General features: G+C 49.5%; 1 protein-coding gene across 9 annotated transcripts in view; it reads left to right on the top strand.

The window, feature by feature from the left end:
* The window catches only part of LOC102093801 (uncharacterized), a 47,910-nt gene that overhangs the window by 7,178 nt on the left and 23,938 nt on the right, over positions 1-16,794 (top strand). For 4 of the 9 annotated variants that reach the window (XM_065031264.1, XM_065031262.1, XM_065031263.1 and 1 more), the window contains exon 1: positions 9,975-16,651. The gene's annotated coding sequence lies outside the window, so the exon portion shown is untranslated. Of the gene's footprint in view, positions 1-3,370; positions 4,070-5,482; positions 5,621-8,840; positions 9,217-9,974; positions 16,652-16,794 lie in introns of those variants that run through there. The other 5 variants (XM_065031269.1, XM_065031270.1, XM_065031268.1 and 2 more) reach the window with 5 other exon arrangements.

The following is a 16,794-nucleotide window of genomic DNA, read 5'->3' as shown; positions in this document are numbered from 1 at the left end:
GGAGGGCAGCAGGACCCACATCACGTTTGATATTGACTTTGGGTCTGTCCCGCAGGTGCAACACCACCGGGAGCACCCAAATGAGTGGGAGGAGAGGGATGGAGCTGAGCATCACCCTCACCCTTGGGTGCAGAATTTGAGGAGACCCCAGTCGTGACCCTTAATGCTCCTTCACAAGCTTTTCTGGATGGAAGAGGGAAACCAGGTCCCCATTCCCAACCCAGCCTTGCGCCCGCCATGCCCACCCAGGGCTTCTGGCTGGGATGCTGGGAGGGACTGGTCTGTCTGACCAGCATTGCTGAACACCTGAACCCAAGTTTGAAGCTTCTTTAAAAGCCCCCCAAACTTGCTCCAATTCAACATTTCAGTAAGAAACTGAAATTTTAATATAGGGGAAAAAAACAGAATTAAAATGTCAGTGGGGATCTGTAGTACTAATAAATCATTCAGATCCTCTGTCCTCCCCAAGTACAGAGGAGGCTGGAGTTGCTCCAAAACTGCAGTTTTAACCAAAAGAAGCTAAAACAAACAAACAAACCAACCAAAAAACCACTTGGCTGTGTTTTTCATCGTCCCCTTCCCCCTCCTTTTGATCGTCTCTGTCTTGTACAGCCTTGGTATAGGCAGATAACTGAGGATTTCACCCATCTTTTCAAAGTAGCGTGGAGGAAGAAAGCAGCCTTTGTAAAGGGCTTTCTGAAGTTCTCTGTTCTGGGAAGGTTGGAAATAGCACAAAAACATCCTTTCTCACTATATTGTGTTGCTTCCAGCTCTGAGCTTCACCATGACCCAGATGTTTAGATGCTGATGCTGAAAAAGAAAAATAAGAGCCATGGCGAGAAAGCCAAAGAGAGCGGGGATGCTCTGTGAAATCTGCTTCTAGAAACCTGCACTTTTGGTACAATGTCTTTCTCTTCAAAACAAGAAAGAGAATTAGAGAAGGAGACTCAAACATTGTGAATTAATATCTTAATTCAATAGGTATAGTGATGGCTACCAGTCCAACTGCACATCTCTTTATGGGCAACCATACAGTTTAGCTTTAAGACAATATACATGTTTAGCCTTGAATGTATTCAGGGTTTGGTACTATTACACATTTTTTTCTGCCTTTTGATTGGATTCTCTGTTTTTCACCGCATTGCTCCCAAGTTTTTCCAACCTTGGGACAATTATTGGTTTGACTTCACCAGTCTGCTTTTGAAATTATCTTTATTCAGAAAGAGGAGGGACCTCCTTAGGCAGATGTGTGGAATAACTCTGTTATTACCTAATTGATTGGACAAGGAAAGTGTGCAATTCTTTTTTATTGTCCGTATCCTCTAATTATCGCGTCTCAGCAAGAACGTCTGCAAATATCTGCTCTGCAGTCCCTCTCTAATTGTTCCACCTCAGCAAGAATTTCTCCAAGTGTCCAAGGTGCTAATCCATCCCTTCCCAAGGGATCTTGTGTGCGGGTTTTCAGATTGAGCTAAGCAAGGTCCACGCTGATGTGGGAAGGGGGTGACCCCCTATACGTCCCTGCTGTGCTGGCGTTGGTGTCTGTCCAGCTGCCAGGATGTGTGTCCAGCTGCCAGGATGTGTGTCCAGCTGGATTTGGTGCTGGAGAGAAGGGCTGGGACTGGACTGGGAGCACCCAGATGTCGATGGGACAGGGGAGGCTGCAGCATCGCTGTCCCCTGCTCTGGATGTTGAGGGGTTCAGGACATCATCCCCGACCCGTCCTAAACCCGCTGCTGCCAGAGCACAGGTTGTCCTGGCCAAACCCCGGAGCAGGAGCTGTTTGCTGAGCTCGTCTCTGCTCTGGCAAGTGGAGGAGTCAGACAGACTGCTCCGGCGATGACTTTTAGGAGACCAAGCCCTGGCTCTCACCCACACCTGGCTACGGGCTCATCCCGGCAGCCAGGGATGCCGAGAGGAGAGGCGACATTTCTATCCTTCTCTGAGAGATTAGGGCAGAGACCGGGATGCTTTAAACACAAAGCCTGGAGCCTGCAAAGGTTGTGCTGCTAGAGTGACAAAGCTGCGATGGCAGGTGGCCGTGGAGCAGCAACCCAGATGGTGGAGCTGGGTGGGAGGACGAGGAGCTGGGCTCTGTGCGGACCCAAGGAATATGTCACACAAAGGTCCCTGGGTGTCCCATGTGGGATGACTTGCCTGGGGACCTTGCACATCCCTGCCCTGTGGTCAGCCCACGGCTCAGAGCCTGTGCCTGCTGGTTATTGCTTTGTGGATGGGTTGTGGGTCAGTGGTTGCATGGAAAATCCCGCTGCCCGGCTCCATGTCCAGCAGCTGGACAGGTGCAGGGTGAGAGGCTTGCCTATGCCAGGGGACAGCCCCAGCATCACCCTGGGATTGCACGGGGATGAGCTGTGCTTGTGTCTGCTGCAGGTCCCTTGCTGTCACACTGTCCCCAAGCACCCTTCTTGCATGTCACCAAACGCTTGCATGGTTTCTCCCCCATCCCCACTCCCACCCTCCCTTTTCCCGGCTCATGCCTAATTCCATTTCGTTTTCCCAAAACACAGCTCCCCATAGCTTGACCATTAACAAATCGAGTTGGCCAGAGGCCTCGCTGACCATTTGCATCCCCGGCCTGCTGCCACCGCTGCCCGCCAGCGGGGTCCGGGCAGCCGTGCTGGCGCTGCCAGCATCCCGCTCCGGCACAGCGCCCGGAGCCGCCAAACTGCCGCGGCACCCGTGCCAGTGCGGGGAGAAAGGGCCGAGGGAGCCGCACACAAAGAGTGGTTTATAGCCCAGCCGGGCACCTGACATGGGGAGGAGGGAGGGCTGAGACGTGCTTAGCCCTGATAATCCCCAGTTTGAGTTTAATATATTATTTTATTTTTTTTTTAATCAAAAGCACAGCAACAGCTGGGGCTGAGGCTTTCCAGGAGATGAACTCATGAACAACTGTTCAAAATAACTTTATTCGTACTGCTATTAGATCAGTCCACTGGGGAGCAACCAATTATTTTTGATTACTCAAGGCAGATAAGGCCGAGTTAGAGCTGAAAACCCTGTGCTGTGAGGGATCAAGGGCACCTTGTGGCTTGGGCATGTTGACTGTTTTTTGGGAGGTCACAGGCCCCAGCACCCATGGGAGCCCCAAGCACTCAGGAGAGCCCCCTCCCCAGTTCCAAGGGGTCGCACTGGGAGCAGATGGTGGGCTGGGGGTTTTGCACGGGGCTGTGCAGGTGGCACAGTGCAGGTGTGCTGGCATGAATATTTTGCAGGCAGACATGCTATTTCTGCCTAAAACCCAATTAACAGCGATGCTGCCGCTCGCCCGCTCCGCTCCCATCCTGCAGACCAGACTTAAAGCATTTTCAGTCAGCTGAGGCCAATACTGGACATTTTTGCTTTCCAGGATGACATCAAGCAAACCTGAGTGTTGGATCCGTTAGCCAGCGGGATCATCTCCCAAGGGACAGAAAGGTGGAAGCTGAACCACTACAAACTGGGCTGCAGGGAACAGCCTGCACTGGCCAGCAGACAGACTGCATGATCTAATAGGTCTTTTCCATTTCTCGCTCCTGTGATTCAAGGAATCTTGTCACTGGGGATTTTGTTAAAAATAGCCTGGATTAAACAGAAGATGGTGGATGTATGGATCAGTCCTGCCTTGGCTGGGAGGCAGGTTGGGATAACAGGACTTTTCCATGATTAATCGAGACAAAAAAGAAGAAGAGAAAAATTGATAAATACAACAGTAATTCCATCCAGAGTTTGCCTTAGTCAGGTTGTTACAATCCTGACATCATGTCTTGAAAAGAAGACTGGAAATAAATCTCTAGTAGATAATATCTGGCTGGGGCTGGTGAGGTGCACCCGGCTGCCAGGGCATGAGGAGTTAATGCCTTTAGTGGTCCCTTCCCTAAATTGTTCTTTCTCCTCATTTTGTTTGGTCTCAAACCAGCCGCAGGAGCACGTGGCTTCCAAGGAGACCTCTCACCTTCTGCTTGGGCTTCTCAGCCCTTCCTGCTCAGATCACCCAACCTTGGAAAATGGGAGACCCCGGATTCGGACCAGCCTGAGCTACTCCCCACACTCCAGAGGTGCAGATCAGGTGAGACAGGGTTTCTATGTGATGCAAATTAGGATTTTTTTTTTTTGGTCACTTTGCTCTTTAAGGTTGCCACCATGGATAGGTGTGAAAAACATGAGCAAGGTTGCTCTGAAATGTGTCTGAGCCCACAAACCCCTCTCCAGCCCTCACCGATGGTGCTGGGACCCCTAAATAGTCTCCCCTAATGAAAGATCTCAGCCTGGAATTGATTTGACTCCAGTCACCAGAGCTGCTGCTACTGGGGATTTCATAGGAGTCCGCAAGACCTTTAATCTTTTCCTCTACAAACAGGTCTATGTAAAACCCAAACCCCAACCATCCCGTGGTGAGGAGCCTCATGGCACCAGCAGCCATAGCCCTGGGCCCCAGGCCGAGCTCCAGCAAGGAATTTGTGTTTCATGTCCATATTCCCCAAAGCTTCATCCCTGGAAACCAGAGCTGCTCCCGCCGCTCCCCAGCACTCACTGAAAGCACCTCTGCACCCTGCCCCGGGAAAGACGTGTTGCAGGGACAGGACTTGGTTTTTTTTTTCTCATTTAACTTCCTTAACAAGTGATTTTTTGCCTGTGAGCAGCCCCTGCACTCTGCTTCTGCCTTCCGCCCCTCCTGGGGATGCTGCTTCTTGTCACTCTCGTGCAGAATCCCAAACGAAATCCCACCTGTAAAGGAGAAATCCAGAGGAAAACACGCAGCTCTGGTGCCTGAGCATCTCCAGCCCAGGAAATTTCCTGGCTACATTCAGACCCAGCACAAGGCTGAGTGTCTCTGGGTTGAAATATGTAAAAAAAACCCAAGAAATCGCAATATTCAGAGAGCAAAGGTTTGAATATTGCACCCAGCAGTTCTCACACAGCATGTCTCTGTAGCCTTACCAGATGGAACATATATATATATATATATATATATATATATATATATTTATAAACACTCTAGCGGAGGTTGCGATACAGGAATGGGCCATCACGGCGTCGTTAAAAATCCTCTGTGTCTCTCCCCCATCGCAATTGCAGGCGGCAGTGCCTTCTAGAGCAGCCTGGCTCCCTTTAGCACCATGAAATCGGCAGCTTAACAGGCAGGGCCATGTGTTTGGCAAACCCCTGCCCACACATCCTGGCTGCCAGCACCCTCACCTGCTGTCTGGGGTTTCATTTTGGGGGGAAAAATGAGAATCCTCAGCATCACACTTAATGTTTTCTTTCTCCTTCCCCCTGCTGGGTGCCGTCCTGCCCCCATCACACCAGCGTTTCTGCCTCAGGTCCCACCGTGGCTTGGGAGGGTTGGGGGTCATCATTGGTCTGGGTGACGCCTGGAGATGCCAGGGAGCATCAATCTGGGGTGTTATCCCTGCTGCCACCCCTGCAGGGAGTTTCCATCTCCCCATTGCTGATGTTCTTTTTTCCCTTGTGCTCGCAGCATGCAGGCTTCCCTCTGGTGCTCACTGCTTCCTCAAAGGACCAGGAGGATGAGGAGGGTGAGGTCTGTGGTATATCAGGTCCTGCACAGTCGTGAAGCAACACATGACCCCCCTTCTCCAGGTTCAGGCACTAAGAGGTACTCAGGGACATGGTTTAGTGGGACTCGGCAGTGCTGGGTTAATGGTTGGACTCAATGATCTTAAATATTTTTGCAACTTAAATGATTCAATGGTGACCTGCCCTCACCCTCTGTCTCTCCAGACTTATGGCTATGGGGACATTGTGAGCATCCCTGGACGATGCTACACCTTTATGAGTGTTTAATTAATTAATTACACCTCCCTGCCTTGTTTCATTTGTCCAGCTCAAAATCTTGCCTGGGGATGAGAAGGGACGTGGCCACCTGTCCAGAGCCATGGCCACCCCGGTCTGTGCCGTCCTGCTCCCCGCGGGGCTTTCCCAGTGACCTCAGCCAAACAACATTATATTCTGCTGAGGAACAGTCTGCATTTGCTGCCTGGCTCTCTGTTCAATCAGTCTGGCAACGGGGACCGAACGCCCCCGGCGTGGCACGGGTGTGATGCACAAAGTCCCTCCCTTGGCCAGAGCATCCCTCTGCTCTCCTACCTGGGGATGGTGGAGGTGGGGAGGGCTCCGGGACAACAGGGATGAAGATGTTTAATTAAACAGCAGGACACTGGAGGGGTCGTTAGTGTTCACGGCTATCGGTGCTGTTTAACCGCGCACACGTTTATTTTCCTTGGCTCTGACAGAGAACTTGTGCTCCTCAAGGACTTTTTATTAAGCAAAAAAAATTTATGGGAGAGGATGAAAATTGTGTTTTACTGTCTGAGGTCTTGGTCAGCACAGTTTCTTCAGACGCTTTAGTAATTCATCTTGGCAAGGATGGAGAAAATTGCTCCAGTGAAACAGAAAGTTTAAGTTCCCTGTTTGGAGTCGGTTGCATCGGCCGGTTCTGTCCCCGGCATGGACCGGTGCCCGGAGCAACGACCGCCCCCCTGGGGCTTCAAAACAAAAGCGGAACACCTCAGAATTTATGTCCAGTGAAAAATAACGTGTACATGATGTAAAGCGTTACTGGGATTTGATGCTAATTTTAGTGGTCACCTTGGCCGCGTTTGAGGAAGTCGCCGGTGCTGCCAAGAGCAAATTTACCTGATGATGAATGAGGAATCGGCGCACAAAGTAAATAAATAGCAGCAACACCTTTTTTTTTTCCTTCTTTTTTGACAGATCGATGTCATCCAAGGTCACGCATTTGTGCAGTAGGAGAACTACTGCCAGAGCTTAGCTCTTTAGAGTCATGCTTAAGTAAAGAGCAGCATCTTTAAGTGCTGGAGTTAAAAAGAAAGGCTAAAGTAGAGTCTCCCAAAAATTCTGGCCCATTGGTTACATTTTCATGTCAGCGTTAATCTTCTTCCCTCCTTGTGCTCAAGCTTGGCAGAAGCTGGCTGTGAACTCCTGGAAAAATTCCCTGTTTTACTCCTCAAAACTCCCATGCTGGATACCGACCCTCAATATTTGACCTTTTTTCTCCCATTCATGGAAAAACTGTGCTCTGAGGTGGAGAAAATGGAGGGTTTTTTTTGACAAAATGCAACAAATCTCAACAAGCAGGAAAATCTTTTGTGTTCTGTCTCCTCGGCCCCCTCCTGAAGTGACCCCGGTCCCACGGGTGCAGAGGGCAGCAAGTGTCACTGCCTCTGCAGCCTGCTGCTGATTACTGGAAGGAAAAAAGGCAGGAGGTTCCCCATTAAAAAACACAAGTTTGCTTTGTATGTAATACCGACCGTTCTGCAGTTTTGAAAATGGCCTTTAAATGTTTGGGGTTTATTTAATTTTATATTCCCCCCAAAAAAATGAGGACGCGGAAAGGAGATGTGTAAGGTTACAGAAATAACACACCCTACAAAGGGAGGCGGATGGAGAGTTTACGTTAGGTTAAGCAGGAGAGATGGGGTGCCCCCGAATTTATAGCAACTCTCAGAAAAATAAATGGAAGCTCTAATTTTTATTGCCTTGACAGCCAAGTTTGTCTCTAGACCTGCCCAATTTCTTTGGGTTTGAGTCCATCTACCGATGCCCTTTTTTGATGCCAGAAATGCATCTGCCAACCAAATTTCCCTGGTAATCGTCATTTGGATTAGTTTGGAAAATTGTATAAGCCCTGGGTTAGCGCTGGCTGCATCTCTTAACTGAGTGCCTAAGGCTTCATGGGGCAAAGACTAAAGAGCTGTGAAATGCAGAGATATAACAGATGTTGACATGTATTGAAAATACTAGACGCAGGAGCCTTAGACAATAAATCTGAAAAATTAACACGTAGGAGAACGAAAAAAGGAGCAATATGTTTTGGTAATCATTCTGAACTGCTGAACCCTTCTCCTGCAGTTCAAAAATCTCTGGTATTAAGCAGATGTCATTCAAGCGATGATTAACACATTACCGAATTTCTCCAGTCGTTTAATAAAAGTTTTACATAACATGCAGGTAATTGCTTCCAAATGTCAAGGTAACAATGCGAGCCTCTGTGGATGGCATTGTTTCCAGCATCAGGTGAAAACTCCTCTTGTTGCCTCAATATCAAGCAAAGTCCCAGCTGTTTTTCCCGTCACTCCGCTGAGCACCAGAGGCAAAGAAACAGGCTGGGAAGAGTCAAAGCCTTCAATCTGGGAATGGCTTCTTCCCTTCAGATGTCTGTATGGGCAGCAAATGGGCTTTGTGCTCCAAAACTATGGCAAAACTATGTCTTTTTTTGTGATGTTTCTTTTTTTGCTAAAATCTCGTCGCCGCTGGGTGCAGGGAGGTGATGGCAAGAAGAGAGTGAATGGGCAGGTCTGGGCAGCAGTGGTGGAGGGTTGCTCTTCATAGCCCTTGCTCTGAACCCAATCCGCGCTCAAAATCTGAAATCATCCACCGCAAGATCAGGCAAAAAGTCATCCCAACCAGTCTGTTTGCTGGGGAACTGTCCTGACGGACAGCTGGGGCTATTTGCTTTGCACCGGTGCAGGATCTCACTTGTTACTTCAGTGTCGGTATGGGAGCGAAGTGTGAGAGTGATGGATGCTCGGGGACAGGGGAGCCCGACAGGCTGCAAACTCTGTGCAGACGTGGAGAATTGCTGGCTAACAGCCTTCAAGGCTGCAAATGAGCTTCCCAACTTATGAGACCTGGAGAACAGGGCACTTTTAAAACAAGCAATTTGTCATGAGACGTATCCTGTATCTGTCAGAGGCCAGCGTGGCTCCATTGGAGGAATCCATGACAAAAATCTAGAGAGGGCTGTAAAATAACGCATGTTGCTGCCGTTGTTTTGACATGACATTTCTTTTTAGGAAGTCTTCGGTGATTTTTGCTGCCATGGCAGGTGGCGATGGCTCTCGCTGCTGCCGAGGGAGCAGGATTGTCCCGTGGAGGAGAGGAGCTGTGTCCGAGGTGCGGATGCTGTTGGTGCAGCGCTGTGGCAACAAGCAGAGAGCCCACACCCCCAGGAATGTGTCTGGGTTCCTTCATCTCTGTGTGCTCCAATTCCTCAGCTGCAGGAGAGGGATCATAGCAGCGCTGATCCTCCTGGACACCTCTGAGCATGGGTCTGTTGGTGGCCAAGGATGCACAGGTCGATTCACTGCGGCAGGGTGATTCCTGTGCGATATTGACAGCCAAGACCCAGGTCCCATGTCAAGACCTTGAACACACTTTGGACGCTTGAAGGTAGGTGCTTGGTGCCACTGCATAGATAAGGTTCTCAGGGACATGGTTTAGTGATGGTGTTGGGTTAACGGTTGGACTCAGTGATCTTAAAGGTCTTTTGCAACCAAAATGATGTGATGGTTCTATGATTTTGATGCCCTGCAGGACCCCAGCTGGCCTCCAGCTGCTCTTCCAGCAGGCTCAGGTGTCCCGTAGATCCTGGCAGCCCTGTGATTTGCACTGAGACCCCAGAGCATCTCACACAGCACCAGATACCTCTGAATCCCACCCTTGCTTCCCTGGAGTTTGGATTTCATGCAGCGGTTGCCACTGCCCTTGGGTGCCCTTGTTGGTGGCCACCTTCATGCCATGGGCTGATGGTGGCCACCATTCACTGTGGTTGCCTGTGTAGGCTTTCCTGCATCTGGGAAGCTTGGGCATATTCCCAGCACTGATGCTCACATCAGCTGCTACGGATAGAATGATTTATGGACACATTATTAAAACCATATTTTCAGCCTCAGAGCACGAGGGAACCGGTGGGTGGTACTGGAGGCAACATGCCCATGGAGGATGGGGATGCTCCTCGGACCACCTGGCTCTTCAATGAAGATGAACAGCAACAAGGTTGGGTAACAGGCTGGCCAAAACCACCAGAGATGAGACGCTGGAGCAGGTCTAGCCTTGCTCAGGAAGAATGGATTAGGTAGGAAACATCTCCCACCTCCTCCCGCACTTAACGTCACTCATCAGCTGCTTCTGCTCTCCATCACTGTCAGGCACTGAATTTCTGCACATGGATGGGCTGCGCAGAGACAGGGGAGATGGTAACACAGTCTGGGGTGAGAGAAGCCAATGACAACGATGGTGAATTGATCCACCCGTGCACCTTTTGCAGCATATTGGAATTACTGACATGTCCAACCTGGGTGTGCTCAGCATCTGCAGGGCTCTTCTCAGATGAGCTCATCAGAGTTTACAGGCAAATATACGAAAAACATTTGCAGGACACCTGCTCCCACACCCTCACACCTGGAGACCTTCTGCCTTCACCTCTTTGAATGATGGGCTGCGCTCACTCATCGCCGCTGGAACCTGGCCCTGCTCCTCCGGACCCTTCATCACTCCCGGCCAGGTGGGGTCCTCCTGCGTTTTAAGCAGATGAGAGCACCCTACAGTTGGACTCGTTCATCTTAAAGGTCTTTTCCAACCAAAACAATTCTATGATTTCATGGCCATACTAGCACGGTGTGCGCCTGCCCCGAGCAGCTGCTGGTACCGGCTCTGCTGGCACACGCTCATGAAAAATTCCTTCCCAAAAAGGGCTGTGGGGCATTGGAACAGGCTGCCCAGGGCAGTGCTGGAGTCACCATCCCTGGAGGGTTGGACAGACAGAGATGAGGTTCTCAGGGACATAGGGCACTGCCAGGTGTGGGGTGATGGTTGGACTCAGTGATCTTGAGGGTCTTTTCCAACCAAAACGATTCTATGATTCTGTAATACTAAGATCTGACACACAAAGGGACATGTGCCCACACACAGCCCCGGGATGGCAGTGGGCAATGTTATTAGGAAGAAGAGAATAGGACAGCAGTATTGTCACTGGATTTCCAAGCCTGGAAATAATTTTGAAAAAATTGACTTTTTTTTTTAACAGGAGCATTTAATCTTTTTTTTTTTTTATCATGTCCACATCACCTTTTATCATGAGTGAAACTCCAGCTGTTTTTTGTCCTTGTTTTGTGGCTTCGTGAAGACATAAATCTACAGATCTTGGTTCCTGTGTGTCCTTAGGGGACTCCTAGAGATATCAGTGTGCTCCAGTGAAAATGGCTGTTCGCTCTCCAGCTCCGGTGCTTTACAGCCCACCAGAACAAACCCACCAGAACAAACCCCACTTGTCTACCCTCTGGTCCAAAGTCCCCGAGTTCAGAGACGTGAGGACACACCAGATGGGCCAGCACGGCCTGGTGATGGGAGCCAGGCTGGAGAAAGGTCCTGGATGGAGATGGCTGATTTGCTACTTTGAACTTGTTGAGCTTTTTTTATTGCTAATTTGTGTGGTAGGGCAAGAGGCGTGTGAGCATCTTCCTGTCCGTGGGCTGCAGAATGGAGGTGACTCTTCCAAAGGCCACCACCAAGCAGCTGGGAGAGAGCAGGGCTGTGAAACAGCCTGGCAGGAGGTCTTGAAATTGCTCGATGTCTCTGTGCTGAAAAGCAATACCTGCTGAGATTAAACCCTTTGGCCTCCTTCTCCCTGTCTCCAAGGCAAACATAGACAGTTCTATTCATACCCACAAGAAATACATATTTCAGCATTCTCTTCTTTTTGTGTGTGCTTTGTTTTATCTAGCGCCATGGAGCTTGGATGTCTTTTTCATCTCATATTGTGCTTTTGGATGCAGCCGCTTTTATTCAGCCCTCTTGCTGCCTTCATAAAGAATAACAGCGGCTGCTGTTGTTCTTTCCCCTGGAGCTTGGGCTGCTGTAAACCAAAGGGAAACTTTCTTGCTGGAAGAGGGAGAGGGCAGGCGGGACGCTGCCATATCCATTTCCACACGAGAGCTGCAGCCCTGCTCAGGCCTACATGGAGAGCAACAAATTGCCCTATAAAAATTCTTTTTGTGACTTATTCTAAGGAGACAGGCCCAACTTGTAAACTTGGGACTAAGATCTCCTACTTCTGAAATGGACAGCAAAGTCCAAGATAGAAGCTGTGGCACTGAAATCTAATGGGAGTCTTCAGATTCTGTCTCTCTCCCTCCCTAAATCGGCATCTGAAACCTCCTTTTCCTGGCTGTGGAAAGCCCATTTTGTGGGCTTAGCTAAGCCCTCGTCTCACACGGCCTCTCAGCAACTGTCACAAAGGAGAAAGCCTTGCATTTCTCCTTGTCTTGCAGTTAAAGAGGGACAGGAGCTGCTGGCCCCAGTGATCCAGCCTCACCTGCATCTTCCCATGAAGTTAATTTGGGGTGAGGATGGGAGTGGCTGCCTTTCCATATCCAGGTTGAAGTCACACTAGATGGGCACCCAAGATGCACAAGCCTGTCCTGAGGTATCATCCATCCAGCTGTCAATGTCTGTGCTGCTCACATCTGCGCTTCCCCCTGCTGATGCCATGAGCTCCATGGTGCGGCCCACAGACAAGTAGAGCCGTGGTTTCAGCTCCGCAGGTCACCAGCTGCTGATAAATCACTTTTCTGGAGGTCAATTGCTTCCTGTTTGCCATTCAAAATGCCTGAGCTGCCAGCATGGACCGGCTCTGCTGGACACCGGCGAGAGGCCCCGTCCATGGCCAGGATTGAGACACTCTGAAAAACAGTAAGAAAATAAGGATCCCACATTCAGACCAAGAGAAGGGAAAGGCTGGGGGTCACCTGGCACTCCTTCTTCCCATTCTTTCCTGCTTCAGCCTTGCTGTGTGCCTGGAGGGAGACAATGTTCAGGACAGTGTGTGTTTGGGGCTGTCTAAGATGCAATGGATGCATAAGTCTGAATTATATAGGATCCTCTCATTATTGCCACCTTAAATATACATTTCCTCATGCAGAAACCTTTCAGCCCTTGTTCCCAACCATCCAGCTTGAATTATCTCCCAAACCAAGTGCTACAAACTGCACCATACGTTCCCTGTCAGGCCTGTTTACCATGGTGGTTTCCAAAGACCATGAGTGATGCCGGAAGAACATCTTGTGGTGATATGTCGCCCTTGGACCCTGAGTTGTGAATTGGGGTTTTAAGGCATTTGAAATCTATATCTGAAATGTGAGACTTGTTGTCATGCTCTGACCTGAGAGATGTTTTAAACCAGGGTGGCTGCATGAGTTAACCAGAGCAGCACCCAAAAACACCCTTCCAACCTCTAAGATCTGCCCCTTCATGCCCAGGTAAATACCAAAACCTTGGGTTTTTTTGAAGCGGATTGGCCTCCCTTTGCCTTCGGCTGCATGTCTGCCCAAAAGTGGGACTGAGGCTGCTCCGACTCTTGTTTTCTGGTTGCAAAGGGCCAGGTGAGGGATGGCCGGTACCATCCCGGCTAACGGAGCTGAAAATCTGACCCCTGGGATGGAGGAGATGGAATGGGCAGTGTTGGGAACAGCATCTCTTCGGCCTCATCCGTCTCTTCAGCTGCTCAGCCCACCGAAGACAAATGAACTGGAGGAAGCGTTTCCTCTGCTGAAGGCTCACACCCGGGAGGTTGCTCTTCACAGCAGAGGTCAAGAGTTGAAAAGTGAAGAAGAAAGGAAAACAGATAGGAAGATCCATCTTCCCTTAGAAAACCCCCAGAGCGGGGGGCATTTGGAAGTCATTTTTCACTGCGCTGAGAGCTGTTTCTGGCCCTTCAGCAGACAATTCTCTTCTCAAACATCACAGTTTGGAACGGGGGAAGCACTTTCCCTCCATCCTCATGGGTTCGGGAAAAGGAACATTATCCTGGGTGCAAGACCTTCCTCCAAGGCCAAGATTTGGGCTTTGCTACAAGGTGGAGCCCATGGCACATGAAAAATTGCTCTGTTCCTCAGCATGCAAACATTTGAAATGCATTAGGGCTGAGATGCAAAAAGGAATGAGTGGCTTGGATTTGCAGGAATTAACACACAGCTTAAGAGGAATGGCTTTTAAGGGAGAAAACCCATGCAGCAAGAAGAAGGAGAAATTCAGCATGGTTAAAGGAAATCTGAACAAAATTCCTTTCTGGAAAGAATTCAAGAAAATTATTTTCCCTCTGTATTTCTGTCTGTCTTCTTCTGGCTTATAAAAACACCTTGGCTCAGATATTACATCAACCCTGCCTTTTATTAAAAACCCCTGTTCCGGTTTTACAGATTCCATGCTGTTACAAGAAAGTAAAATTTTATGACCAGAAGCTGAAATTAGGAAGGAAACTTTGTTGTTGTTGTTGTTGTCGTGGGTTGGATTTTGTGGGTAGTCATGAGGGTTTGTTTACTTTTGCTTTTTCTAACGCGCAGCCAATGTCTCCGGGTCTCTGTACTCTGGGATTTTTGGGAGATGCTTGTTCCAAACAGGTGCTGATGTGGGGGGAGCAGAGCCCTGGATGGAGCAAGGCGATGGGTGCCAACTTCCCTCCGATGCCTTTGAGGGTTTTCATGGCTATTTCAGAATGGGATATATGCATGGGAGAGCAAATGCATTTCATCGCATAGGACAGGTCCTGGGTATTCGGCCTGGAACAGTCTCGTGATGTGAGCAACGTCTCTGTACAAAAGCACAAGCTTGTCCCTCCTCTCAGCCTCCCCCTCAAATCCAGATCGGATGGATGGTGGTTTCGCTGGAACTTGTGTTCAACACCAGCTGCTTGTTGGCTGGGTAGTGCCCGCGGACTTTTGTTTTTTGCCATCTCTCACTTTACATGTGATACTTGGGGTTTTCCATTAATTCCTCCCTCCCCTGCTAAAAAAAAAATAGATGGAAAAGCAAAAAATGTTTTAAAAAGGTCCTTCCTTGTTGGGTGAGCTATAGTGAGCCTTAGCAGTTACTACATCTGGAGGTGTTGCATGGAGTTAGATGGAAGTTATAGATATGAATTACAGTTTTGGCTTCTTGTGGGACCTGGGCAAGGCAGTTTTGCATCTCCAGGATCCGTCCCTGCAGCCTCTGTTGCTCCCCAGCCCTTGGGACAGATTCAGAGACCCCTGGGCTTGTGGGAACAGCAACATGGGGCCACCCAAGCCAGCCTGGGGACCTCTCCCTGCACAGTTTCTGCTGCAGCACCCGGGGATGGAGCAGCCAGAGGACATCTCAGGGGACTTAGGCCATGGAGCTCCTTTCCCCGCACTGGGAGCAGAGCTGGGCTCCTGCCCAGAGACACCAGCCATGGTGGGATGGGGGATGTAGGTCAAGCCCCACAGCCCCTCCGTTTCCTTCCAGCCCAACCGTGTGTGCAACCTACTCGGGCCCTTGGAAGATTTACGGAGCAGCCGTAAGTATTTCACCAGCTCTTTATTAATAATGCAGCAATAAAAAAGGTGCAGCCTTTCTTTTCCAAGGACTCGCAGAGCCCTTAGTAATCCAAGGAGGGATTTGGCTCCCCCCAATAGATAGTTTTCTGGTGGCCACGCTTTACAGCCCCTTTGTTCGAGCGGGGCTGATCCCCCATCATCAAAGTGCGAATTGAGGCTCTGTGATGGGCTCGTCCATAAATCTCTCCCCTCTAATCCTTTCCTTTCTACCATTTGCAAACTGGGGGAGGAAGGGAGTGGACAGGACTAAGCAGGACAAAGCTTTAACCCTTTGTGCTTTTGGGCATCTTCTCCTTGTGAGCAGAAGATGACGATGTGTGGAAGGAGAGCTGGTCCACAGCAGCCTTTTAGAAGCAGGTAGTTATATTCAGCAATTAAAGCCCAAATGACAGCTTAAGGAGCTCCTTTGGAAGTTTAGTAAGTCTGCCACTGTATAGAAGAAATAAATCTGGCTGCATTACAATCATTTCAAACTACTTGAGCAATAAATGCAGAACTCTGCTCTTATTCATCCATTACGTGGGTAATGTTGCTTTGCTCCCTGCTTGGTTTCCAGGACTGGGATGCCACATGCCAGCCCAAAATTCAGAGCCAAATCAAAACTGCGGAGATCACAGGTCGGTGATAGGAGATGGGGTGATCCCAAATCTCGTTTTGCTCTGTGGCTGGTGATATGTCAGGCTCCTGAAAGAGGTGTTGCATCCCAGCTGATCATCATGAGGAAGTGATGGGGGAACTGGGTCAAGAACAAGAGGCAAGACGCTGATTTTGGTCTTTGGGTGTTTGTGCAAACACCTTCGTCAAGGCCAAGTTTTACTAGACCGGACTGACGCTGTCATGTTGTGGCATCAAGCGGTTTCTTGGTTGTGAGTGGGCTTTTATTGTCCCACTGCCCACTGGAGGTGGGGAGCAGGTCCAAGGTCCATTGTGGTCACTGGAGGTTCACCCAGAGAACCTGGGAGCAGAACTTGTGCGGCATTCGATCTCCTAAACCTGGGTTTCCAACCCCTGCTGGCCCCAATACCTTCAACCTGCCCACGATGCGACATCTCCATCCCAAAGAGAGCCAGGAGCGAGCCTGGGCCAGGAGGAGCTGCCTCCTTCCCCCTGCACATATCTCCATTCCTTACGCATTGCAAAGGCTGAAAAATGAACTTTGTGTCCATTTTATCATAAAAGATCCCGGGCTTTTTAAGCCCAGCTTTATAAACAGTGATGAAAGGTCCTGCAACGGGCAGAGGTCTGCTTTTGGAATTGAACAAATTGTCGTTTTATGGTTCCCGTGTGTGGGGGGTGCTGTAAATCTCCAAGCATTTAATGCATCTGTTCTTTTCCAGCCATGCTACCAGCGAGGAGGAGAGGGAGAAATATCTGACATTTCCTGACATCGGCTGCTCTCACAGCCCCCGGGAGTTCCTCAGGAAAGTTTTTAAAGTAATATTTATGGATGATCATGGTGAATCAGGCCCTAAAAGGTACAGAGAAAGGACTGTTGTTCATTAACATTTGGAAACTGTGCACTGAGGATTTCCCTGTGGAGGGGCAAAAGAAATGGAGTGAAAGTGAAATAGCTTTCGAGTTAATCCAGATCTTTTTTAACATTATTGTTGTTGGTAAA

The sequence above is a fragment of the Columba livia genome, chromosome 15 (genome assembly GCF_036013475.1).
Source record: "Columba livia isolate bColLiv1 breed racing homer chromosome 15, bColLiv1.pat.W.v2, whole genome shotgun sequence".
NCBI classification, from domain to species: Eukaryota; Metazoa; Chordata; class Aves; order Columbiformes; family Columbidae; genus Columba; species Columba livia.
Note: the sequence above shows the minus strand (reverse complement) of the source record. Positions and strands in the feature narration are given on the sequence as shown.